This window comes from Scyliorhinus torazame, chromosome 2 (assembly GCF_047496885.1).
Source record: "Scyliorhinus torazame isolate Kashiwa2021f chromosome 2, sScyTor2.1, whole genome shotgun sequence".
Lineage (NCBI taxonomy): Eukaryota > Metazoa > Chordata > Chondrichthyes > Carcharhiniformes > Scyliorhinidae > Scyliorhinus > Scyliorhinus torazame.
In genome coordinates, this window is record NC_092708.1 from 12,996,696 (window position 1) to 13,023,169 (window position 26,474).

At 55.7% G+C, this 26,474-nt stretch overlaps 1 protein-coding gene across 5 annotated transcripts in view; it reads right to left on the reverse strand.

The window, feature by feature from the left end:
* tmbim1a (transmembrane BAX inhibitor motif containing 1a) overlaps positions 1-26,145 on the reverse strand; it is a 152,987-nt gene extending 126,842 nt beyond the window's left edge. For 3 of the 5 annotated variants that reach the window (XM_072468669.1, XM_072468665.1, XM_072468667.1), the window contains exon 1: positions 26,042-26,145. The gene's annotated coding sequence lies outside the window, so the exon portion shown is untranslated. Of the gene's footprint in view, positions 1-4,095; positions 4,117-26,041 lie in introns of those variants that run through there. The other 2 variants (XM_072468666.1, XM_072468670.1) reach the window with 2 other exon arrangements.
* Positions 26,146-26,474: the final 329 nt, after the last annotated feature.

A 26,474-nucleotide genomic window follows, 5' to 3' on the forward strand; every position in this document is an offset into this window, starting at 1 on the left:
TTAGCGTGGCCAATCCACCTAACCTGCACATCTTCGGACTGTGGGAGGAAACCGGAGCACCCGGAGGAAACCCACGCACACACGGGGAGAACGTGCAGACTCCGCACAGACAGTGACCCAAGCTGGGATCGAACCTGGGACCTCAGTGCCGTGAGGCAGCAGTGCTAACCACTGCATCATCGTGCGCCCTAAAGGGTTACACGGTCGTCACCTGTTCAGTACAAACATCAGAGGGGCAGGAGGACATCATTCAGCCAGTTTACCATCTTGGGCCTATTCTGTGAGGTGGTGGTTCATCTGCAGCTTGATTCCCAATTTCCCATTTACATCTCGTATCCGGCCATGCTGCTGCCTGACAAAACAGGAATCTCAGTTTCAAAATCACCTGACAGCAAGGGCACCCCCGCTCACTCCCGTGTCCTGACCCCTTTTATAAAACCAGACAATCTCGTCATTAAGTCATTGCTTTTGTGGGATCTTGCTGTGCACAACTCGGCTGCCGCCGTTCCGACCTCTCAAGAGTTAACTACATTTCAAAAGTACTTAATTGGCTGTAAAGCAGGTTATAGAACATAGAAAAATACAGCACAGAACAGGCCCTTCGGCCCACGATGTTGTGCTGAACCTTTGCCCTAGATTAAGAACAAATTAATCTACACCCCATCATTCTACTGTAATCCATGTACCTATCCAATAGCCGCTTGAAGGTCCCTAATGTTTCCGACTCAACTACTTCCACAGGGCATTCCATGCCCCCACTACTCTCTGGGTAAAGAACCTATCTCTGATATCCCCCCCTATATCTTCCACCATTCACCTTAAATTCATGTCCCCTTGTAATGGTTTGTTCCATCCGGGGAAAAAGTCTCTGACTGTCTCGTCTATCTATTCCCCATATCATCTTATAAACCTCTATCAAGTCGCCCCTCATCCTTCTCCGTTCTAATGAGAAAAGGCCTAGCAACCTCAACCTTTCCTCATAAGTCCCACTCTCCATTCCAGGCAACATCCTGGTAAATCTCCTTTGCACCTTTTCCAAAGCTTCCACATCCTTCCTAAAATGAGGCGACCAGAACTGTACAGAGTACTCCAAATGTGGCCTTACCAAGGTTTTGTACAGCTGCATCATCACCGCACGGCTCTTAAATTCAATCCCTCTGCTAATGAACACGAGCACACCATAGGCCTTCTTCACAGCTCCATCCACTTGAGTGGCAACTTTCAAAGATGAACATAGACCCCAAGGTCTCTCTGCTCCTCCACATTGCCAAGAACTCTACCGTTAACCCTGTATTCCGCATTCATATTTGTCCTTCCAAAATGGACAACCTCACACTTCTCAGGGTTAAACTCCATCTGCCACTTCTCAGCCCAGCTCTGCATCCTATCTATGTCTCGTTGCAGCCGACAACAGCCCTCCTTACTATCCACAACTCCACCAATCTTCGTATCGTCTGCAAATTTACTGACCAACCCTTCAACTCCCTCATCCAAGTCATTAATGAAAATCACAAACAGCAGAGGACCCAGAACTGATCCTTGCGGTACGCCACTGGTAACTGGGATCCAGGCTGAATATTTGCCATCCACCACAACTCTCTGACTTCTATCGGTTAGCCAGTTTGTTATCCAACTGGCCAAATTTCCCACTATCCCATGCCTCCTTACTTACTATGGGGAACCTTATCAAATACCTTACTAAAATCCATGTACACTACATCCACTGCTTTACCTTCATCCACGTGCTTGGTCACCTCCTCAAAGAATTCAATAAGACTTGTGAGGCAAGACCTACCCCTCACAAATCCGTGCTGACTATCCCTAATCAAGCAGTGTCTTTCCAGATGCTCAGAAATCCTATCTCTCAGTACCCTTTCCATTACTTTGCCTACCACCGAAGTAAGACTAACTGGCCTGTAATTCCCAGGGTTATCCCTATTTCCATTTTTGAACAGGGGCACGATATTCGCCACTCTCCAATCCCCTGGTACCACCCCTGTTGACAGTGAGGATGAAAAGATCATTGCCAATGGCTCTGCAATTTCATCTCTTGCTTCCCTTAGAATCGTTGGATATATCCCGTCAGGCCCGGGGGACTTGTCTATCCTCAAGTTTTTCAAAATGCCCAACACATCTTCCTTCCTAACAAGTATTTCCTCGAGCTTATCAGTCTGTTTCACACTGTCCTCTCCAACAATATGGCCCCTCTCACTCGTAAATACTGAAGAAAAGTACTCGTTCAAGACCTCTCCTATCTCTTCAGCAGGGCAGCACGGTAGCATTGTGGATAGCACAAATGCTTCACAGCTCCAGGGTCCCAGGTTCGATTCCGGCTTGGGTCACTGTCTGTGCGGAGTCTGCACGTTCTCCCCGTGTGTGCGTGGGTTTCATCCAGGTGCTCTGGTTTCCTCCCACAGTCCAAAGATGTGCGGGTTAGGTGGATTGGCCATGCTAAATTGCCCATAGTGTCCAAAATTGCCCTTAGTGTTGGGTGGGGTTGCTGGGTTATGGGGATAGGGTGGAGGTGTAGACCTTGGGTAGGGTGCTCTTTCCAAGAGCCGGTGCAGACTCGATGGGCCGAATGGCCTCCTTCTGCACTGTAAATTCTATGATTCTATGATTCAGACTCAATACACAATCTCCCGCTACTGTCCTTGATCGGACCTACCCTCACTCTAGTCATTCTCATATTTCTCACATATGTGTAAAAGGCCTTGGGGTTTTCCTTGATCCTACCCACCAAAGATTTTCATGCCCTCTCTTCGCTCCCTTAATCCCTTTCTTCAGTTCCCTCCTGGCTATCTTGTATCCCTCCAGCGCCCTGTCTGAACCTTGTTTCCTCAGCCTTACATAAGTCTCCTTCTTCCTCTTAACAAGACATTCAACCTTTCTTGTCAACCATGGTTCCCTCACTCGACCATCTCTTCCCAGCCTGACAGGGACATACATATCAAGGACACACAGTATCTGTTCCTTGAACAAGTTCCACATTTCACTTGTGTCCTTCCTTGACAGCCTACATTCCCTACTTATGCACTTCAATTTTTGTCTGACAACATCGTATTTACCCTTCCCCCAATTGTAAACCTTGCCCTGTTGCACACACCTATCCCTCTCCATTACTAGCCCTGTTGCACGCACCTATCCCTCTCCATTACGAAAGTGGAAGTCATAGAATTGTGGTCACTATCTCCAAAATGCTCCCCCACTAACAAATCTATCACTTGCCCTGGTTCATTACCAAGTACCAAATCCAATATGGCCTCCCCTCTGGTCGGACAATCTACATTCTGTGTTCGAAAAGCTTCCTGGACACACTGCACAAACACCACCCCATCCAAACTATTTGATCTAAAGAGTTTCCACTCAATATTTGGGAAGTTGATGTCATCCATGACTAACTACCCTGTGACTTATGCAATCTTAGGGCAGGTTGTTTCCACTGGCGGGTGAAAGCAGAACTAGGGGGCATAGCCTCAAAATAAGGGGAAGTAGATTTAAGACTGAGTTTAGGAGGAACTTCTTCACCCAAAGGGTTGTGAATCTATGGAATTCCTTGCCCAGTGAAGCAGTAGAGGCTCCTTCATTAAATGTTTTTAAGATGAAGATAGATAGTTTTTTGAAGAATAAAGGGATTAAGGGTTATGGTGTTCGGGCCGGAAAGTGGAGCTGAGTCCACAAAAGATCAGCCATGATCTCATTGAATGGTGGAGCAGGCTCGAGGGGCCAGATGGCCTACTCCTGCTCCTAGTTCTTATGTTCTTTCCAAAATCTGTTTCCCAATCTGTTCCTCCACATCTCTGCTACTAATGGGGGGCCTATAGAAAACTCCCAACAAGGTGACTTTCCTATTTCTGACTTCAACCCATACTACCTCCGTCGGCAGATCCTCCAGGAACTGCCTTTCTGCAGCTGTTATACTATCTCTAATTAACAATGCCACCCCCCACCTCTTTTACCACCCTCCCTAATATTATTTAAACATCTATAACCAGGAACCTCCAACAACCATTTCTGCCCCTCTTCTATCCAGGTTTCCGTGATGGCCACCACATCGTAGTCCCATGTACCAATCCATGCCTTAAGTTCACCCACCTTATTCCTGATGCTTCTTGCGTTGAAGTATACACACTTCTACCTAACTCCGTGCCTGCAAGTACTCTCCTTTGTCAGTGTTCCCTTCCCCACTGCCTCATTACACGCTTTGACGTCCTGAAATCTGCTACCTTAGTTGCTGGACTACAAATCCGGTTCCCATTCCCCTGCCAAATTAGTTTAAACCCTCCCGAAGAGTACTAGAAAACCTCCCTCCCAGTATATTGGTGCCCCTCTGGTTCAGATGCAACCCGTCCTGTTTGTACAGGTCCCACCTTCCCCAGAATGCGCTCCAATTATCCAAATACCTGAAGCTCTCCCTCCTACACCATTCCTGTGTTCAACTGCACTCTCTCCCTATTCCTTGCCTCGCTATCACGTGGCACCGGCAACAAACCAGAGATGACAACTCTGCCTGTCCTGGCTTTTAACTTCCAGCCTAACTCCCAAAACACGTTTATTACATCCACACCCCTTTTCCTATGTTGGTATCAATGTGCATCACGACTTCTGGCTGCTCCCCCTCCCCCTTAAGGATCCTAAAGACACAATCCAAGACATCCCTGGCCCTGGCACCCAGGAGGCAACATACCTTCCGGGAGTCTCGCTCGTGACCACAGAATCTCCTATCTATTCCCCTAACCATTGAATCTCCTATCACTATTGCTTTTCTATTCTCCCCTCTTCCCTTCTGAGCCCCAGAGCCAGACTCAGTGCGAGAGACCTGGTTGCTAGGGCCTTCCCCCGGTAGGTCATCCCCCCCAACAGCATCCAAAACGGTATACTTGTTTTGAAGGGGAACGGCCACGAGGGATCCCTGCACTGTCTGCCTGTTTGTTTTCTTTCCCCTGACTGTAACCCAGCTACTCTTGTCCTGTACCTTGGGTGTGGTTACCTCCGTGTAACTCGTGTCTATTACCCCCTCTGCCTCCCGGATGATCCGAACTTCATCCAGCTCCAGTTCCCTAACACAGTCTCCGAGGAGCTGGAGTTGGGTGCAGTTCCCACAGGTATAGTCAGCGGGGACACTGGTGGTATCCCTCACCACCCACATCCTACAGGAGGAGCATGCAACTGGCCTAGCCTCCATCCCCTCTTACCTTACAGAATATAGCTGCCTTGTGGACCAACTGGATCTCCGCCCTCCGACTCTGCTCCCAGTCAGCTGCACTCTCAGTGAACTCCTGCTCTCTTCACGCTCTTTGAGGAAATGTAGAAAATGAAATGAAAGGAGCACCTGACTCCCTCCTCACCTAACTCCCTCAGTCACCAAACTCTCACTACAGCACTCAAATGCACCCAAATTCAGCATTCCTAGGGGATCACTTTTATACTGTGAATCTGGCCTCTGAAAACTGGCCTTATTCAATTAACTTATTAACAAGCTCCAGGTGCAAGTGCCTACAGGTAGAACCTTTGTTTAAAGCTGATTGAAAATTCACCTTCCACTGAACGAAACAGCAACTTTTAAGTTAATTAACTAAATAAAAAACTAGATTTTAGATAAAAATTAACCCTTATTATCCCTCAGTCACCGAACTCTCACTATAGCACTCAAATGCACCCAAATTCAGCACTCAGGGCAAAAGGTTGGGTACCCTGAGGACATGACAGGCGCTATAGAAATCCAAGCTGGTTATCCAGACCAGCACTGGAAGGGTTAACACTGTTTGACCACTCCCACTTGTCTCAGTGATGAGCGAATCAAAAAATACAGAATCATAGGTCAGAAAATATAACAAGGAGAAGGCCATTCGGCCCTTCGAGCCTGCTCCAGCATTCATTATGATCGTGGCTGATCATCCAATAGCCTGTCCCGCCTTCCCCCCCGTATCCGACCCTCTTCGCCCTTACTGCTGTATCTAACTGCAGCCGGAAAAAACGGTGGCACAGTGCTTAGCAATTTGTAAAAGTTGAGCAGATCCCCCATGCGTTTGAGTCTCCTTCTGTGCCACTATTTACAAAGGAAATTATACCATAAAGTTTCATCAATGAACCACCTTCAACGTTTTGTGAATAAGTAACCCCAGGACCCCTCTCAAAATAGATCATACTGCCCCTGAACCCCTCAAAATAGATCATACTGCCCCGAACCCCTCTCAAAATAGATCATACTGCCCCTGATCCTCTCAAAATAGATCATACTGCCCCCAAACCCCTCAAAATAGATCATACTGCCCCTGATCCCCTCAAAATAGATCATACTGCCCCGAACCCCTCAAAATAGATCATACTGTCCCCGAACCCCTCTCAAAATAGATCATACTGCCCCTGAACCCCTCAAAATAGATCATACTGCCCCTGATCCCTCAAAATAGATCATACTGCCCCGAACCCCTCTCAAAATAGATCATACTGCCCCGAACCCCTCTCAAAATAGATCATACTGCCCCGAACCCCTCAAAATAGATCATACTGTCCCTGAACCCCTCTCAAAATAGATCATACTGCCCCTGAACCTCTCAAAACAGATCACACAGCCACTGATCCCCTCAAAATAGATCATACTGCCCCGAACCCCTCAAAATAGATCATACTGCCCCGAACCCCTCAAAATAGATCGTACTGCCCCGAACCCCCCAAAATAGATCATACTGCCCCTGAACCCCTCAAAATAGATCATACTGCCCCGAACCCCTCTCAAAATAGATCATACTGCCCCTGAACCCCTCTCAAAATAGATCATAATGCCCCGAACCCCTCAAAATAGATCATACTGCCGCTGAACCCCTCAAAATAGATCATACTGCCCCTGATCCTCTCAAAATAGATCATACTGCCCCTGAACCCCTCAAAATAGATCATACTGCCCCTGAACCCCTCAAAATAGATCATACTGCCCCGAACCCCTCTCAAAATAGATCATACTGCCCCTGAACCCCTCAAAATAGATCATACTGCCCCGAACCCCTCAAAATAGATCATACTGCCCCGAACCCCTCAAAATAGATCATACTGCCCGAACCCCTCAAAATAGATCATACTGCCCGAACCCCTCTCAAAATAGATCATCCTGCCCCTGAACCCCTCAAAATAGATCATACTGCCCCGAACCCCTCAAAATAGATCATACTGCCCGAACCCCTCAAAATAGATCATACTGCCCGAACCCCTCAAAATAGATCATACTGCCCCTGATCCTCTCAAAATAGATCATACTGCCCCAAACCCCTCAAAATAGATCATACTGCCCCCGAACCCCTCAAAACATATCATACTGCTCCTGAACCCCACAAAATAGATCATACTGCCCCAAACCCCTCTCAAAATAGATCATACTGCCCCTGAACCCCTCAAAATAGATCATACTGCCCCGAACCCCTCAAAATAGATCATACTGCCCCGAACCCCTCAAAATAGATCATACTGCCCCGAACCCCTCAAAATAGATCATACTGCCCCTGAACCCCTCAAAATAGATCATACTGCCCCGAACCCCTCTCAAAATAGATCATACTGCCCCGAACCCCTCAAAATAGATCATACTGCCCCCGAACCCCTCAAAATAGATCATACTGCCCCAAACCCCTCTCAAAATAGATCATACTGCCCCTGAACCCCTCAAAATAGATCATACTGCCCCGAACCCCTCAAAATAGATCATACTGCCCCGAACCCCTCAAAATAGATCATACTGTCCCTGAACCCCTCAAAATAGATCATACTGCCCCTAAACCCCTCAAAATAGATCACACTGCCCTGAACCCCTCAAAATAGATCATAATGCCCCGAACCGCTATCAAAATAGATCATACTGCCCCTGAACCCCTCTCAAAATAGATCATACTGCCCCTTAACCCCTCAAAATAGATCATACTGCCCCTGATCCTCTCAAAATAGATCATACTGCCCCAAAACGCTCTCAAAATAGATCATACTGCCCCGAATCCCTCAAAATAGATCATACTGTCCCTGAACCCCTCAAAATATATCATACTGCCCCCCGAACCCCACTCAAAATAGATCATACTGCCCCTGAACCCCTCAAAATAGATCATACTGCCCCGAACCCCTCAAAATAGATCATACTGCCCCTGAACCCCTCAGAATAGATCATACTGCCCCTGAACCCCTCAGAATAGATCATACTGCCCCTGAACCCCTCAGAATAGATCATACAGCCCCTGATCCTCTCAAAATAGATCATACTGCCCCGAACCCCTCAAAATAGATCATACTGCCCCGAACCCCTCAAAATAGATCATACTGCCCAAACCCCTCAAAATAGATCATACTGCCCCGAACCCCTCAAAATAGATCATACTGCCCCGAATCCCTCAAAATAGATCATACTGCCCAAACCCCTCAAAATAGATCATACTGCTCCTGAACCCCACAAAATAGATCATACTGCTCCTGAACCCCACAAAATAGATCATACTGCCCCGAACCCCTCAAAATAGATCATACTGCCCCGAATCCCTCAAAATAGATCATACTGCCCAAACCCCTCAAAATAGATCATACTGCCCCGAACCCCTCAAAATAGATCATACTGCCCCGAATCCCTCAAAATAGATCATACTGCCCAAACCCCTCAAAATAGATCATACTGCCCCGAACCCCTCAAAATAGATCATACTGCCCCGAATCCCTCAAAATAGATCATACTGCCCAAACCCCTCAAAATAGATCATACTGCCCCTGAACCTCTCAAAATAGATCATACTGCCCCGAATCCCTCAAAATAGATCATACTGCCCAAACCCCTCAAAATAGATCATACTGCCCCGAACCCCTCAAAATAGATCATACTGCCCCGAATCCCTCAAAATAGATCATACTGCCCAAACCCCTCAAAATAGATCATACTGCCCCTGAACCCCACAAAATAGATCATACTGCCCCGAACCCCTCAAAATAGATCATACTGCCCCGAACCCCTCAAAATAGATCATACTGCCCCGAACCCCTCAAAATAGATCATACTGCCCCGAATCCCTCAAAATAGATCATACTGCCCAAACCCCTCAAAATAGATCATACTGCTCCTGAACCCCACAAAATAGATCATACTGCCCCGAACCCCTCAAAATAGATCATACTGCCCGAACCCCTCAAAATAGATCATACTGCCCCTGAACCTCTCAAAATAGATCATACTGCCCAAACCCCTCAAAATAGATCATACTGCTCCTGAACCCCACAAAATAGATCATACTGCTCCTGAACCCCACAAAATAGATCATACTGCCCCGAACCCCTCAAAATAGATCATACTGCCCCGTACCCCTCAAAATAGATCATACTGCCCCTAAACCCCTCAAAATAGATCATACTGCTCCTGAACCCCACAAAATAGATCATACTGCCCCGAACCCCTCAAAATAGATCATACTGCCCGAACCCCTCAAAATAGATCATACTGCCCCTGAACCCCTCTCAAAATAGATCATACTGCCCCTAAACCCCTCAAAATAGATCATCCTGCCCCTGAACCTCTCAAAATAGATCATACTGCCCCCGAACCCCTCAAAATAGATCATACTGCCCCGAACCCCTCAAAATAGATCATACTGCCCCTGAACCCCTGAAAATAGATCATCCTGCCCCTGAACCTCTCAAAATAGATCATACTGCCCGAACCCCTGAAAATATATCATACTGTCCCCAAACCCCTCAAAATAGATCATACTGCCCCTGAACCGCTCTCAAAATAGATCATACTGCCCCTGAACCCCTCAAAACAGATCATACTGCCCCTGAACCCCTCAAAATAGATCATACTGCTCCTGAACCCCTCAAAACAGATCATACTGCTCCTGAAACCCACAAAATAGATCATACTGCCCTGAACCCCTCAAAATAGATCACACTGCCCCTGAACCCCTCAGAATAGATCATACTGCCCCTGAACCCCCCAAAATAGATCATACTGCCCCGAACCCCTCAGAATAGATCATACTGCCCCGAACCCCTCAAAATAGATCATACTGCCCCTGAACCCCTCAGAATAGATCATACTGTCCCTGAACCTCTCAAAATAGATCATACTGCCCCAAACCCCTCAGAATAGATCATACTGTCCCTGAACCTCTCAAAATAGATCATACTGTCCCTGAACCTCTCAAAATAGATCATACTGTCCCCAAACCCCTCAAAATAGATCACACTGCCCCGAACCCCTCTCAAAATAGATCATACTGTCCCCAATCCCCTGAAAATAGATCATACTGCCCCTGAACCGCTCAAATTAGATCATACTGCCCCTGAACCCCCCAAAATAGATCATACTGTCCCCAAACCCCTCAAAATAGATCATACTGCCCCGAACCCCTCAAAATAGATCATACTGTCCCTGAACCCCTCAAAATAGATCATGCTGCCCCTTAACCCCTCAAAATAGATCATACTGTCCCCGAACCCCTAAAAATAGATCATACTGCCCCTGAATCTCTCAAAATAGATCATACTGCCCCTGAACCCCTCAAAATAGATCATGCTGCCCCTTAACCCCTCAAAATAGATCATACTGCCCCTGAATCTCTCAAAATAGATCATACTGCCCATGAACCCCTCAAAATAGATCCTACTGTCCCTGAACCCCTCAAAATAGATCATACTGCACCTGAGCCCCTCAAAATAGCTCATACTGCCCCTGAACCCCTCAGAATAGATCGTGAGGCCCCCAAACCCCTCAAAATAGATCATACTGCCCCCGAACCCCACAAAATAGATCATACTGCCCCGAACCTCTCAAAATAGATCATACTGCCCCTGAACCCCACAAAATAGATCATACTGCCCCTGAACCCCTCAAAATAGATCATAATGCCCCTGAACCACTCAAAATAGATCATACAGCCCCTGAACCCCACAAAATAGATCATACTGCCCCCGAACCCCACAAAATAGATCATACTGCCCCTGAAACCCTCAAAATAGATCATACTGCCCCTGAACCCCTCAAAATAGATCATACTGCCCCTGAACCTCTCAAAATAGATCATACTGCCCCTGAACCCCTCAGAATAGATCATACTGCCCCTGAACCTCTCAAAATAGATCATACTGCCCCTGAACCCCTCAGAATACATTGTAATGCCCCCAAACCCCTCAAAATAGATCATACTGCCCCTGAACCCCTCAGAATAGATTGTAATGCCCCCAAACCCCTCAAAACAGATCATCCTGCCCTGAACCCCTCAACATAGATCATACTGCCCCTGAACCCCTCAAAATAGATCATACTGCCCCCGAAACCCACAAAATAGATCATACTGCCCCTGAACCCCTCAAAATAGATCATACTGCCCCTGAACCCCTCAGAATAGATCGTAATGCCCCCAAACCCCTCAAAATAGATCATCCTGCCCTGAACCCCTCAACATAGATCATACTGCCCCTGAACCCCTCAAAGTAGATCATTCTGCCCCTGGACGCCTCAAAATAGATCATACTGCCCCAAACCCCTCTCAAAATAGATCATACTGCCCCTGAACCCCATAAAATAGATCATAATGTCCCTGAACCCCTCAAAATAGATCATACTGTCCCTGAACCCCTCAAAATAGATCGTACTGCCCCTGAACCCCTCAAAATAGATCATACTGCCCCTGGACCCCTCTCAAAATAGATCATACTGCCACTGAACCCCTCAAAATAGATCATACTGCCACTGAACCCCTCAAAATAGATCATACTGCCCCAAGCCCCTCTCAAAATAGATCATACAGCCCCTGAACCTCTCAAAATAGATCATACTGACCCAAACCCCTTAAAATATTTAATGCTTATTTAGTTAGGCTACACTTGGGAGTATAGTGTTCAATTCTGGTCGCCACACTACCAGAAGGATGTGGAGGTTTTAGAGAGGGTGCAGAAGAGATTTACCAGAATGTTGCCTGGTATGGAGGGCATTAGCTATGAGGAGCGGTTGAATAAACTCGGTTTGTTCTCACTGGAACGAAGGAGGTTGAGGGGAGACCTGATAGAGGTCTACAAAATTATGAGGGGCATAGACAGAGTGGATAGTCAGAGGCTTTTCCCCAGGGTAGAGGGGTCAATTACTAGGGGGCATAGGTTTAAGGTGAGAGGGGCAAGGTTTAGAGTAGATGTACGAGGCAAGTTTTTTACGCAGAGGGTAGTGGGTGCCTGGAACTCGCTGCCGGAGGAGGTGGTGGAAGCAGGGACGATAGTGATTTTAAGGGGCATCTTGACAAATACATGAATAGGATGGGAATAGAGGGATACGGACCCAGGAAGTGTAGAAGATTGTAGTTTAGTCGGGCAGCATGGTCGGCACGGGCTTGGAAGGCCGAAGGGCCTGTTCCTGTGCTGTACATTTCTTTGTTCTTTGTTTGTTTGTTAACCCCTCAAAACAGATCATACTGCCCCAAACCCCTCAAAATAGATCATACTGTCCCTGAACCCCTCAAAATAGACCATACTGCCCCTCAACCCCTCAAAATAGATCATACTGCCCCTGAACCCCTCAAAATAGATCATACTGCCACTGAACCCCTCAAAATAGATTGTACTGCCCCTGAACCTCTCAAAATAGATCATACTGCCCCTGAACCCCTCAAAATAGATCATACTGCCCCTGAACCCCTCTCAAAATAGATCATACTGCCCCTTAACCCCTCAAAATAGATCATACTGCCCCGAACCCCACAAAATAGATCATTCTGCCCCTGAACCCCTCAAAATAGATCATACTGCCCCTGAACCCCTCTCAAAATAGATCATACTGCCCCTGAACCCCTCAAAATAGATCATACTGCCCCGAACCCCTCTCAAAATAGATCATACTGCCCCTGAACCCCCCAAAATAGATCATACTGCCCCTGAACCCCTCAAAATAGATAATACTGCCGTTTAACCCCTCAAAATAGATCATACTGCCCCAAACCCCTCAAAATAGATCATACTGTCCCTGAACCCCTAAAAATAGATCATACTGCCCCTGAACCCCTCTCAAAATAGATCATACTGCCCCTGAACCCACCAAAATAGATCATACTGCCCCTGAACCCCTCAAAATAGATCATACTGCCGCTGAACCCCTCAAAATAGATCATACGGCCCCTGAACCCCTCAAAATAGATCATACTGCCCCAAACCCCTCAAAATAGATCATACAGCCCCTGAACCCCTCAAATTAGATCATACTGCCCCTGAATCCCTCAAAATAGATCATACTGCCCCCGAACTTCTCAAAATAGATCATACTGCCCCCGAACCTCTCAAAATAGATCATACTGCCCCCGAACCCCTCAAAATAGATCATACTGCCCCCGAACCTCTCAAAATAGATCATACTGCCCCGAACCCCTCTCAAAATAGATCATACTGCCCCCGAACCTCTCAAAATAGATCATACTGCCCCTGAACCTCTCAAAATAGATCATACTGACCCAAACCCCTTAAAATATTTAATGCTTATTTAGTTAGGCTACACTTGGGAGTATAGTGTTCAATTCTGGTCGCCACACTACCAGAAGGATGTGGAGGCTTTAGAGAGGGTGCAGAAGAGATTTACCAGAATGTTGCCTGGTATGGAGGGCATTAGCTATGAGGAGCGGTTGAATAAACTCGGTTTGTTCTCACTGGAACGAAGGAGGTTGAGGGGAGACCTGATAGAGGTCTACAAAATTATGAGGGGCATAGACAGAGTGGATAGTCAGAGGCTTTTCCCCAGGGTAGAGGGGTCAATTACTAGGGGGCATAGGTTTAAGGTGAGAGGGGCAAGGTTTAGAGTAGATGTACGAGGCAAGTTTTTTACGCAGAGGGTAGTGGGTGCCTGGAACTCGCTGCCGGAGGAGGTGGTGGAAGCAGGGACGATAGTGATTTTAAGGGGCATCTTGACAAATACATGAATAGGATGGGAATAGAGGGATACGGACCCAGGAAGTGTAGAAGATTGTAGTTTAGTCGGGCAGCATGGTCGGCACGGGCTTGGAAGGCCGAAGGGCCTGTTCCTGTGCTGTACATTTCTTTGTTCTTTGTTTGTTTGTTAACCCCTCAAAACAGATCATACTGCCCCAAACCCCTCAAAATAGATCATACTGTCCCTGAACCCCTCAAAATAGACCATACTGCCCCTCAACCCCTCAAAATAGATCATACTGCCCCTGAACCCCTCAAAATAGATCATACTGCCACTGAACCCCTCAAAATAGATTGTACTGCCCCTGAACCTCTCAAAATAGATCATACTGCCCCTGAACCCCTCAAAATAGATCATACTGCCCCTGAACCCCTCTCAAAATAGATCATACTGCCCCTTAACCCCTCAAAATAGATCATACTGCCCCGAACCCCACAAAATAGATCATTCTGCCCCTGAACCCCTCAAAATAGATCATACTGCCCCTGAACCCCTCTCAAAATAGATCATACTGCCCCTGAACCCCTCAAAATAGATCATACTGCCCCGAACCCCTCTCAAAATAGATCATACTGCCCCTGAACCCCCCAAAATAGATCATACTGCCCCTGAACCCCTCAAAATAGATAATACTGCCGTTTAACCCCTCAAAATAGATCATACTGCCCCAAACCCCTCAAAATAGATCATACTGTCCCTGAACCCCTAAAAATAGATCATACTGCCCCTGAACCCCTCTCAAAATAGATCATACTGCCCCTGAACCCACCAAAATAGATCATACTGCCCCTGAACCCCTCAAAATAGATCATACTGCCGCTGAACCCCTCAAAATAGATCATACGGCCCCTGAACCCCTCAAAATAGATCATACTGCCCCAAACCCCTCAAAATAGATCATACAGCCCCTGAACCCCTCAAATTAGATCATACTGCCCCTGAATCCCTCAAAATAGATCATACTGCCCCCGAACTTCTCAAAATAGATCATACTGCCCCCGAACCTCTCAAAATAGATCATACTGCCCCCGAACCCCTCAAAATAGATCATACTGCCCCCGAACCTCTCAAAATAGATCATACTGCCCCGAACCCCTCTCAAAATAGATCATACTGCCCCCGAACCTCTCAAAATAGATCATACTGCCCCCGAACCCCTCTCAAAATAGATCATACTGCCCCCGAACCTCTCAAAATAGATCATACTGCCCCCGAGCCCCTCAAAATAGATCATACTGCCCCTGAACCCCTCAAAATAGATCATACTGCCCCGAACCCCTCTCAAAATAGATTATACTGTCCCTGAACCCATCAAAATAGATCATACTGCCCCCGAACCTCTCAAAATAGATCATACTGCCCCGAACCCCTCTCAAAATAGATCATACTGCCCCCGAACCTCTCAAAATAGATCATACTGCCCCCGAACCCCTCAAAATAGATCATACTGCCCCTGAACCCCTCAAAATAGATCATACTGCCCCGAACCCCTCTCAAAATAGATCATACTGCCCCCGAACCCCTCAAAATAGATCATACTGCCCCAAACCCCTCTCAAAATAGATCATACTGCCCCTGAACCCCTCAAAATAGATCATACTGCCCCTGAACCCCTCACAAAATAGATCAGACTGCCCCTGAACCCCCCAAAATAGATCATACTGCCGCTGAACCCCTCAAAATAGATCATACTGCCCCGAACCACTCAAAATAGATCATACTGTCCCTGAACCCCTATAAATATATCATACTGCCCCTGAACCCCTCAGAATAGATCATACTGCCCCTGAACCCCTCAGAATAGATTATACAGTACCTGAACCCCTCAAAATAGATCATACTGCTCCTTAACCCCTCGAAATGGATCATACTGTCCCCGAACCCCTCAAAATAGATCATACTGTCCCTGAACCCCTCAAAATAGATCATACTGCCCCTGAACTCCTCTCAAAATAGATCATAGTGACCCAAACCCCTCAAAATAGATCATACTGTCCACTGAACCCCCCAAAATAGATCATACTGCCCCTGAACCCCTCAAAATGGATCATACTGCCGCTGCACCCCTCAAAATAGATCATACTGCCCCGAACCCCTCAAAATAGATCATACTGCCGCTGAACCCCTCAAAATAGATCATACTGCCCCGAACCCCGTAAAATAGATCATACAGCCCATGAACCCCTCAAAATAATCATACTGCCCCTGAATCTCTCAAAATAGATCATACTGCCCCTGAACCCCTCAAAATAGATCATACTGCCCCTGAACCCCTCAAAATAGATCATACTGCCCCTGAACCCCTCAAAATAGATCATACTGCCCCTGAACCTCTCAAAATAGATCATACTGCACCTGAATCTCTCAAAATAGATCATACTGCCCCTGAACCCCTCAAAATAGGTCATACTGCACCTGAGCACCTCAAAATAGATCATACTGCCCCGAACCCCTCTCAAAATAGATCACGCTGCCCCTGAACCCCTCAAAATAGATCATACTGCCCCGAACCCCTCTCAAAATAGATCATACTGCCCCTGAACCCCTCAAAATAGATCATACTGCCCCTGAACCCCTCTCAAAATAGATCATACTGCCCCTGAACCCCTCAAAATAGATCATACTGCCCCTGAACCCCTCTCAAAATAGATCACGCTGCCCCTGAACCCCTCAAAATAAGTCATACTGCCCCGAACCCCTCAAAATAGATCATACTGCCCCGAACCCCTCAAAATAGATCATACTGCCCCGAACCCCTCTCAAAATAGATCATACTGCCCCGAACCCCTCACCAAATAAATCACGCTGCCCCTGAACCCCTCAAAATAGATCACACTGCTCTGCGCCCCCGGAACGCTGCGCCGCCAGTGCATTGCGCCGCCCTGCCGGAGCACTGCACTGCGCTGCCGGAGCACTGCACTGCGCTGCCGGAGCACTGCACTGCGAGAGCACTGCACTGCGCTGCCGGAGCACTGCGCTGCGAGAGCACTGCACTGCGCTGCCGGAGCACTGCACTGCGCTGCCAGAGCACTGCACTGCACTGCCGGAGCACTGCACTGCGAGAGCACTGCACTGCGCTGCCGGAGCACTGCGCTGCGAGAGCACTGCACTGCGCTGCCGGAGCACTGCACTGCTGGAGCACTGCACTGCGCTGCCGGAGCACTGCACTGCGCTGCCAGAGCACTGCACTGCGCTGCCAGAGCACTGCACTGCGCTGCCAGAGCACTGCACTGCGCTGCCAGAGCACTGCACTGCGCTGCCAGAGCACTGCACTGCGCTGCCAGAGCACTGCGCTGCGCTGCCGGAGCACTGCACTGCGCTGCCGGAGCACTGCACTGCGCTGCCAGAGCACTGCACTGCGCTGCCAGAGCACTGCACTGCGCTGCCGGAGCACTGCACTGCGCTGCCAGAGCACTGCACTGCGCTGCCAGAGCACTGCACTGCGCTGCCGGAGCACTGCACTGCGCTGCCGGAGCACTGCACTGCGCTGCCGGAGCACTGCACTGCGCTGCCGGAGCACTGCACTGCGCTGCCGGAGCACTGCACTGCGCTGCCGGAGCACTGCACTGCGCTGCCGGAGCACTGCGCTGCGAGAGCACTGCACTGCGCTGCCGGAGCACTGCACTGCTGGAGCACTGCACTGCGCTGCCGGAGCACTGCACTGCGCTGCAGGAGCACTGCACTGCTGGAGCACTGCACTGCGCTGCCGGAACACTGCACTGCTGGAGCACTGCACTGCACTGCCGGAGCACTGCACTGCCTGACCACAGCACTGCGCTGCCGGAGCACTGCACTGCCGGAGCACTGCACTGCGCTGCCGGGACACTGCACTGCCGGAGCACTGCACTGCGCTGCCGGAGCACTGCACTGCCGGAGCACTGCACTGCCGGAGCACTGCACTGCGCTGCCGGAACACTGCACTGCCGGAGCACTGCACTGAGCTGCCGGAGCACTGCACTGCACTGCGCTGCCGGAGCACTGCACTGCGCTGCCGGAGCACTGCACTGCGCTGCCGGAACACTGCACTGCGCTGCCGGAGCACTGCGCTGCCGGAGCACTGCACTGCGCTGCCGGAGCACTGCACTGCGCTGCCGGAACACTGCACTGCGCTGCCGGAGCACTGCACTGCGCTGCCGGAGCACTGCACTGCGCTGCCGGAGCACTGCGCTGCGCTCCCGGAGCACTGCGCTGCGCTCCCGGAGCACTGCGCTGCCGGAACACTGCACTGCGCTGCCGGAACACTGCACTGCGCTGCCGGAGCACTGCACTGCGCTGCCGGAGCACTGCACTGCGCTGCACTGCCGGAGCACTGCACTGCGCTGCCGGAGCACTGCACTGCGCTGCCGGAGCACTGCACTGCGCTGCCGGAGCACTGCGCTGCGGGAGCACTGCACTGCGCTGCCGGAGCACTGCACTGCAGGAGCACTGCGCTGCGGGAGCACTGCGCTGCCGGAGCACTGCACTGCCGGAGCACTGCACTGCGCTGCCGGAGCGCTGCATTGCTGGAGCACTGCGCTGCCAGAGCACTGCACTGCGCTGCCAGAGCACTGCGCTGCCGGAGCACTGCGCTGCCGGAGCACTGCGCTGCCGGAGCACTGCGCTGCCGGAGCACTGCGCTGCCGGAGCACTGCGCTGCCGGAGCACTGCGCTGCCGGAGCACTGCGCTGCCGGAGCACTGCGCTGCCGGAGCACTGCGCTGCCGGAGCACTGCACTGCGCTGCCGGAGCACTGCGCTGCCGGAGCACTGCGCTGCCGGAGCACTGCACTGCCGGAACACTGCACTGCCGGAGCACTGCGCTGCGCTGCCGGAGCACTGCACTGCCGGAGCACTGCACTGCACTGCCGGAGCACTGCACTGCCGGAGCACTGCACTGCGCTGCCGGAACACTGTGCTGCGCTGCCGGATCACTGCGCTGCCGGAACACTGCGCTGCCGGAACACTGCGCTGCGCTGCCGGAGCACTGCACTGCCGGAGCACTGCACTGCGCTGCCGGAACACTGTGCTGCGCTGCCGGATCACTGCGCTGCCGGAACACTGCGCTGCCGGAACACTGCGCTGCGCTGCCGGAGCACTGCACTGCCGGAGCACTGCACTGCGCTGCCGGAACACTGCACTGCGCTGCCGGAGCACTGCACTGCGCTGCCGGAGCACTGCACTGCGCTGCCGGAACACTGCACTGCGCTGCCGGAGCACTGCACTGCGCTGCCGGAGCACTGCACTGCGCTGCCGGAACACTGCGCTGCCGGAGCACTGCACTGCGCTGCCGGAACACTGCACTGCCGGAGCACTGCACTGCGCTGCCGGAACGCTGCGCTGCCGGATCACTGCGCTGCCGGAGCACTGCGCTGCCGGAGCACTGCGCTGCCGGAGCACTGCGCTGCCGGAGCACTGCGCTGCCGGAGCAGTGCGCTGCCGGAGCACTGCGCTGCCGGAGCACTGCGCTGCCGGAGCACTGCGCTGCCGGAGCACTGCGCTGCCGGAGCACTGCGCTGCCGGAACGCTGCGCTGCCGGATCACTGCGCTGCCGGAGCACTGCACTGCCGGAGCACTGCACTGCCGGAGCACTGCACTGCGCTGCCGGAACACTGCACTGCGCTGCCGGAGCACTGCGCTGCTTGAGCACTGCACTGCCGGAACACTGCGCTGCCGGAGCACTGCGCTGCCGGAGCACTGCGCTGCGCTGCCGGAACACTGCACTGCGCTGCCGGAACACTGCACTGCGCTGCCGGAACACTGCACTGCGCTGCCGGAGCACTGCGCTGCCGGAGCACTGCGCTGCGCTGCCGGAACACTGCACTGCGCTGCCGGAACACTGCACTGCGCTGCCGGAGTACTGCGCTGCTGGAGCACTGCGCTGCCGGAGCACTGCGCTGCCGGAGCACTGCACTGCGCTGCCGGAACACTGCACTGCGCTGCCGGAACACTGCACTGCGCTGCCGGAGTACTGCGCTGCTGGAGCACTGCGCTGCCGGAGCACTGCACTGCGCTGCCGGAACACTGCACTGCCGGAGCACTGCGCTGCCGGAGCACTGCGCTGCCGGAGCACTGCGCTGCCGGAGCACTGCGCTGCGCTGCCGGAGCACTGCGCTGCCGGAGCACTGCGCTGCCGGAGCACTGCGCTGCGCTGCCGGAGCACTGCGCTGCCGGAGCACTGCGCTGCCGGAGCACTGCACTGCGCTGCCGGAGCACTGCGCTGCCGGAGCACTGCACTGCGCTGCCGGAACACTGCACTGCCGGAGCACTGCACTGCGCTGCCGGAGCACTGCACTGCGCTGCCGGAGCACTGCGCTGCGCTGCCGGAGCACTGCGCTGCCGGAGCACTGCGCTGCGCTGCCGGAGCACTGCGCTGCGCTGCCGGAGGTACATTTGTGTATTCAGAAAGGGGGAGTCCACTCCGAGTTGAGTGAAACAACAATAATTTATTGCAAAGCCCAGGGTACACAATACTCGGCGCTACCCAATCGAGAGAGAGCCCCGCCGGCTCTATACCAGACGTCCCGCCACCTTAGTGGCGGAGCGCATATTCCCCCAAGGATTCTGGAAACACGAGATCCCCTACGCCATACGTATAATAAGAATACAGGTCATAACATGACATCCCCCCTCCACCAAGTCCAAAGGATCCTGCACTGGACGTAAATGGCCGAAGGTGATCCAAACAGCGCTGTAGTTGCTACAAAACTGAGCCAATCCTGTGTGCACTCAGCCAAACCGTCAGAGGGCAGGAGGTAAGGAGCTGTCCTGACATGCCCAAGTCGTCAGGCTTCGCGGATGCCGCAAACACCTCACTGGTGAAGGAAGCCCTGTTGTCCATAACGAGGGATTCAGAGACGCCCTGTGTGGAAAAGGATAGACGCCGTTTGTCGACGGCAGCACGAGAGGCGATCCTCGTCATGCTGGATCTTTAACGGTCGGCCGTTCTCCACTCTCCGGCATCCGATGGGCCCAAATGGCCCCAATAAGGGGACGCATCGTACGGAACGAGCAAAGGCTTGCCTGTGTCGTAGTTCATCCACGTGCGCGAGGATGACAGTCGTGTTCTGATGCGGTGGAAAGCGGCCTCTTGGGTGGCACCCCAGACCCAGTCCGGGGAGGTGCAGAGGGGCCAGTTCGGTCGCAAGGTTTGGGGGCAAACCTCCCATAATAGCTCGCCAGGCCGAGAAACGAAGAGAGCTCTATCGCGGATACTCGACGGATTCTCTGACACGGAACACGCTCTTCGCCTGATGCAGTGCCTCCAGATTTCTCACTCCAGGTCGGTAGCTGCCGTGACCAGGACATCATCGAGGGAAATCGCGACACGTGGCAATCCGCATTGACTTCTTTCCAAAATGGGCTAAAAATGGAACACGCAGTCCAGGTCCCAAAAGACAGCCAGGTATATTCCATATTCAGAGAGACCACACTGTGTATTTATCGGAACAGATTATCGAGAGGACTTGTCGCGATCTAGTGGCTCATGTCGAGCTCGAGGTGGGTCAGGTAGGGTGCGAGAGGGAGTTGGGGATTGTGGGCGGGGGGGGGGGGGAGAGAGTTGGGGAAGAGTTGGGGAATGGGGGAGACTTGGGGATGGGGGAGAGTTGGGGATGGGGGGGAGAGTTGGGGATGGGGGGGAGAGTTGGGGATGGGGGGGAGAGTTGGGGATGGGGGGGGGAGAGTTGGGAATGGGGGCAGAGTTGGGGATGGGGGCAGAGTTGGGGATGGGGGGAGAGTTCGGGATGGGGGGAGAGTTCGGGATGGGGGGAGAGTTCGGGATGGGGGGAGAGTTCGGGATGGGGGGAGAGTTGGGGATGGGGGAGAGTTGGGGATGGGGGGAGAGTTGGGGATGGGGGGAGAGTTGGGGATGGGGGGAGAGTTGGGGATGGGGGGAGAGTTGGGGATGGGGGGAGAGTTGGGGATGGGGGGGGAAGAGTTGGGGATGGGGGGGGAAGAGTTGGGGATGGGGGGGGGAAGAGTTGGGGATGGGGGGGGGAAGAGTTGGGGATGGGGGGAGAGTTGGGGATGGGGGGGGAGAGTTGGGGATGGGATGGGGGGAGAGTTGGGGACGGGGGGGAGATTTGGGGACGGGGGGGAGAGTTGGGGATTGGGGGGGAGAGTTGGGGATTGGGGGGGAGAGTTGGGGATGGGGGGGGAGAGTTGGGGATGGGGGGGGGGAGAGTTGGGGATGGGGGGGAGAGTTGGGGATGGGGGGGGAGAGTTGGGGATGGGGGGGAGAGTTGGGGATGGGGGGGAGAGTTGGGGATGGGCGGGAGAGTTGGGGATGGGCGGGGAGAGTTGGGGATGGGGGAGAGTTGGGGATGTGGGGGGAGAGTTGGGGATGGGGGAGAGTTGGGATGGGGGGGAGAGTTGGGGATGGGGGGAGAGTTGGGGATGGGGGGAGAGTTGGGGATGGGGGAGAGTTGGGGATGGGGGGAGAGTTGGGGGATGGGGGGAGAGTTGGGGATGGGGGGGGAAGAGTTGGGGATGGGGGGGGAAGAGTTGGGGATGGGGGGGGAAGAGTTGGGGATGGGGGGGGGAAGAGTTGGGGATGGGGGGAGAGTTGGGGATGGGGGGGGAGAGTTGGGGATGGGATGGGGGGAGAGTTGGGACGGGGGGGAGATTTGGGGACGGGGGGAGAGTTGGGGATTGGGGGGGAGAGTTGGGGATGGGGGGGGAGAGTTGGGGATGGGGGGGGGAGAGTTGGGGATGGGGGGGGAGAGTTGGGGATGGGGGGGAGAGTTGGGGATGGGGGGGAAGAGTTGGGGATGGGCGGGAGAGTTGGGGATGGGCGGGAGAGTTGGGGATGGGGGGAGAGTTGGGGATGGGGGGAGAGTTGGGGATGGGGGGAGAGTTGGGGATGGGGGAGAGTTGGGGATGGGGGGGAGAGTTGGGGATGGGGGGGAGAGTTGGGGATGGGGGGAGAGTTGGGGATGGGGGGAGAGTTGGGGATGGGGGAGAGTTGGGGATGGGGGGAGAGTTGGGGATGGGGGGAGAGTTGGGGATGGGGGAGAGTTGGGGATGGGGGGAGAGTTGGGGATGGGGGGAGAGTTGGGGATGGGGGGAGAGTTGGGGATGGGGGGGAGAGTGGGGATGGGGGGAGAGTTGGGGATGGGGGGGAGAGTTGGGGATGGGGGGAGAGTTGGGGATGGGGGGAGAGTTGGGGATGGGGGGGAGAGTGGGGGATGGGGGTGGGGGGGGGTCGGGGATGGGGGTGGGGGGGGGTCGGGGATGGGGGGTGGGGGGGGGGTCGGGGATGGGGGGTGGGGGGGGTCGGGGATGGGGGGTGGGGGGGTCGGGGATGGGGGGTGGGGGGGTCGGGGATGGGGGGTGGGGGGTCGGGGATGGGGGCTGGGGGGAGTCGGGGATGGGGGGTGGGGGGGGTCGGGGATGGGGGGGGGGGGGTCGGGGATGGGGGGGTGGGGGGGTCGGGGATGGGGGGTGGGCGGGGTCGGGGATGGGGGGTGGGGGGGGTCGGGGATGGGTGGTGGGGGGGGTCGGGGATGGGGGGTGGGGGGGTCGGGGATGGGGGGGTGGGGGGGGTCGGGGGATGGGGGGTGGGGGGGTCGGGGATGGGGGGGTGGGGGGGTCGGGGATGGGGGGTGGGGGGGGTGGGGGGGGTCGGGGATGGGGGGGTGGGGGGGGTCGGGATGGGGGGGTGGGGGGGGTCGGGGATGGGGGGTGGGGGGGGTGGGGGATGGGGGTGGGGGGGGGGTGGGGGGGGGTCGGTGATGGGGGGGTCGGGGATGGGGGGTGGGGGGGGGTCGGGGATGGGGGTGGGGGGGGGGTCGGGGCTGGGGGGTGGGGGGGTCGGGGCTGGGGGTGGGGGGGGGTCGGGGCTGGGGGTGGGGGGGGCGGGGGTGGGGGGGTCGGGGATGGGGGTGGGGGGGTCGGGGATGGGGGTGGGGGGGGTCGGGGATGGGGGTGGGGGGTCGGGGATGGGGGTGGGGGGGGTCCGGGATGGGGGTGGGGGGGTCAGGGATGGGGTGGGGGGGTCAGGGATGGGGTGGGGGGGTCAGGGATGGGGGTGGGAGGGTCGGGGATGGGGGTGGGGGGGGTCGGGGATGGGGGTGGGGGGGGTCGGGGATGGGGGTGGGGGGGGTCGGGGATGGGGGTGGGGGGGGGTCGGGGGTGGGGGGGGGTCGGGGATGGGGGGTGGGGGGGTCGGGGATGGGGGGTGGGGGGGGTCGGGGATGGGGGGTGGGGGGGTCGGGGATGGGGGGTGGGGGGGGGTCGGGGATGGGGGGTGGGGGGGGTCGGGGGTGGGGGGGGGTCGGGGATGGGGGGGGTCGGGGATGGGGGGTGGGGGGGTCGGGGATGGGGGGTGGGGGGGGTCGGGGATGGGGGGTGGGGGGGGTCGGGGATGGGGGGGTGGGGGGGGGTCGGGGCTGGGGGGTGGGGGGGGTCGGGGGCTGGGGGGTGGGGGGGGTCGGGGCTGGGGGGTGGGGGGGGTTCGGGGCTGGGGGGTGGGGGGGGTCGGGGATGGGGGGGTGGGGGGGGTCGGGATGGGGAGGGGGGGTGGGGGGGGGGGGGGTCGGGGATGGGGGGGGTGGGGGGGATCGGGGATGGGGGGGTGGGGGGGGTCGGGGATGGGGGGGTGGGGGGGGTCGGGGATGGGGGGGTGGGGGGGGTCGGGGATGGGGGGGTGGGGGGGGTCGGGGATGGGGGGGTGGGGGGGGTCGGGGATGGGGGGGTGGGGGGGGTCGGGGATGGGGGGGTGGGGGGGGTCGGGGATGGGGGGTGGGGGGGTCGGGGATGGGGGGGTGGGGGGGTCGGGGATGGGGGGGTGGGGGGGTCGGGATGGGGGGGTGGGGGGGTCGGGGATGGGGGGTGGGGGGGTCGGGGATGGGGGAGTGGGGGGGGGTCGGGGATGGGGGGGTGGGGGGGGGGTCGGGGGTGGGGGGATGGGGGGGGTCGGGGGTGGGGCCTGGGATGGGGGATCGGGGATGGGGGGTGGGGGGATCGGGGATGGGGGGTGGGGGGATCGGGGATGGGGGGTGGGGGGATCGGGGATGGGGGGTGGGGGGAGTCGGGGGGGTGAAGCCGGGGGGGGGGGGTGAAGCCGGGGGGGGGGGTGAAGCCGGGGGGGGGGGGGGTGAAAGCCGGGGGGGGGGGGGTGAAGCCGGGGGGGGGGGGGTGAAGCCGGGGGGGGGGGGGTGAAGCCGGGGGGGGGGGGTGAAGCCGGGGGGGGGGTGAAGCCGGGGGGGGGGGTGAAGCCGGGGGGGGGGGGTGAAGCCGGGGGGGGGGGGGGTGAAGCCGGGGGGGGGGGGTGAAGCCGGGGGGGGGGGGGCCGGGGGGGGGGGGGGCGGGGGGGTGGTGAAGCCGGGGGGGGGGAGGTGGTGAAGCCGGGGGGGGGGGTTGAAGCCGGGGGGGGGGGGTTGAAGCCAGGGGGGGGGTGAAGCCGGGGGGGGGGGTGAAGCCGGGGGGGGGGGGGGCTGGGGGGGGGCCGGGGGGGGTGAAGCCGGGGGGGGGGGGGGTGAAGCCGGGGGGGGGGGGGGGGTGAAGCCGGGGGGGGGGGTGAAGCGGGGGGGGGGGGGGGGCTGGGGGGGGGCCGGGGGGGTGAAGCCGGGGGGGGGGGGGTGAAGCCGGGGGGGGGGGGGGGTGAAGCCGGGGGGGGGGGTGAAGCCGGGGGGGGTGAAGCGGGGGGGGGGGGGGGGGTGAACCGGGGGGGGGGGGGTGAAGCCGGGGGGGGGGTGAAGCCGGGGGGGGAGCAGCGCCGCGATGTGGAGGAGGTTTGGGGGGAATGAGCCTCTCCCGCTGTCAGTTGCAGTTTTGCGGAGTCTGGGACTGGGGAATGTTGTTGGTGCAGAGCCCAGTTTGGGGAAAGTTAGTAACTTTCTCCCCGCCCGCGGGACCCCCTGTGCGCGGGGACCCCCCCGGGACCCCCTGTGTGCGGGACCCCCCCCCCGGGACCCCCTGTGTGCGGGACCCCCCCGGACCCCCTGTGTGCGGGACCCCCCCGGGACCCCCCTGTGTGCGGGACCCCCCCCGGGACCCCCTGTGTGCGGGACCCCCCCCCGGGACCCCCTGTGTGCGGGACCCCCCGGGACCCCATGTGTGCGGGACCCCCCCGGGACCCCCTGTGCGCCGCTGCGGCTCCGGGGGAAGTTTCGGAAGTTTGCGGAGTTGTCACTTACCCCAATGGCATCTGCCTGGGATCCTGCTGTGCAATGCCGGGGCTCGCACTCACTCTGCTCTGGCTCGGTGTGTGTCTGGGTGTGTGTCTGGGTGTGGGGCCGGGGGGTGGGGGGGAGAGACCCACCCACCTCCTGCCACAAAGCGCCCCCTGCCGGAGACCAGAAACATCCCCGGCGCAAAGCGAGCGCACACTGAGCCCAACTTCCTCGGCGCAGCGCAGCCGCCTGTGCGGCCTCTGTCCTGGGACAATACCTGTGATCCCACTGCCCTGGCTCTGTGTCCATGTCATAGATTATACAGCACAGAGAGAGGCCCCTTCGGCCCATCGCGTCTACCCATCATCAAGCACCTATCTACTCCTAATCCCATTTTCCTGTGCCCACCTAAGTGCTTCTTAAATGTTGTGAGGGTCCCTGCCTCAACCGTGGGCGT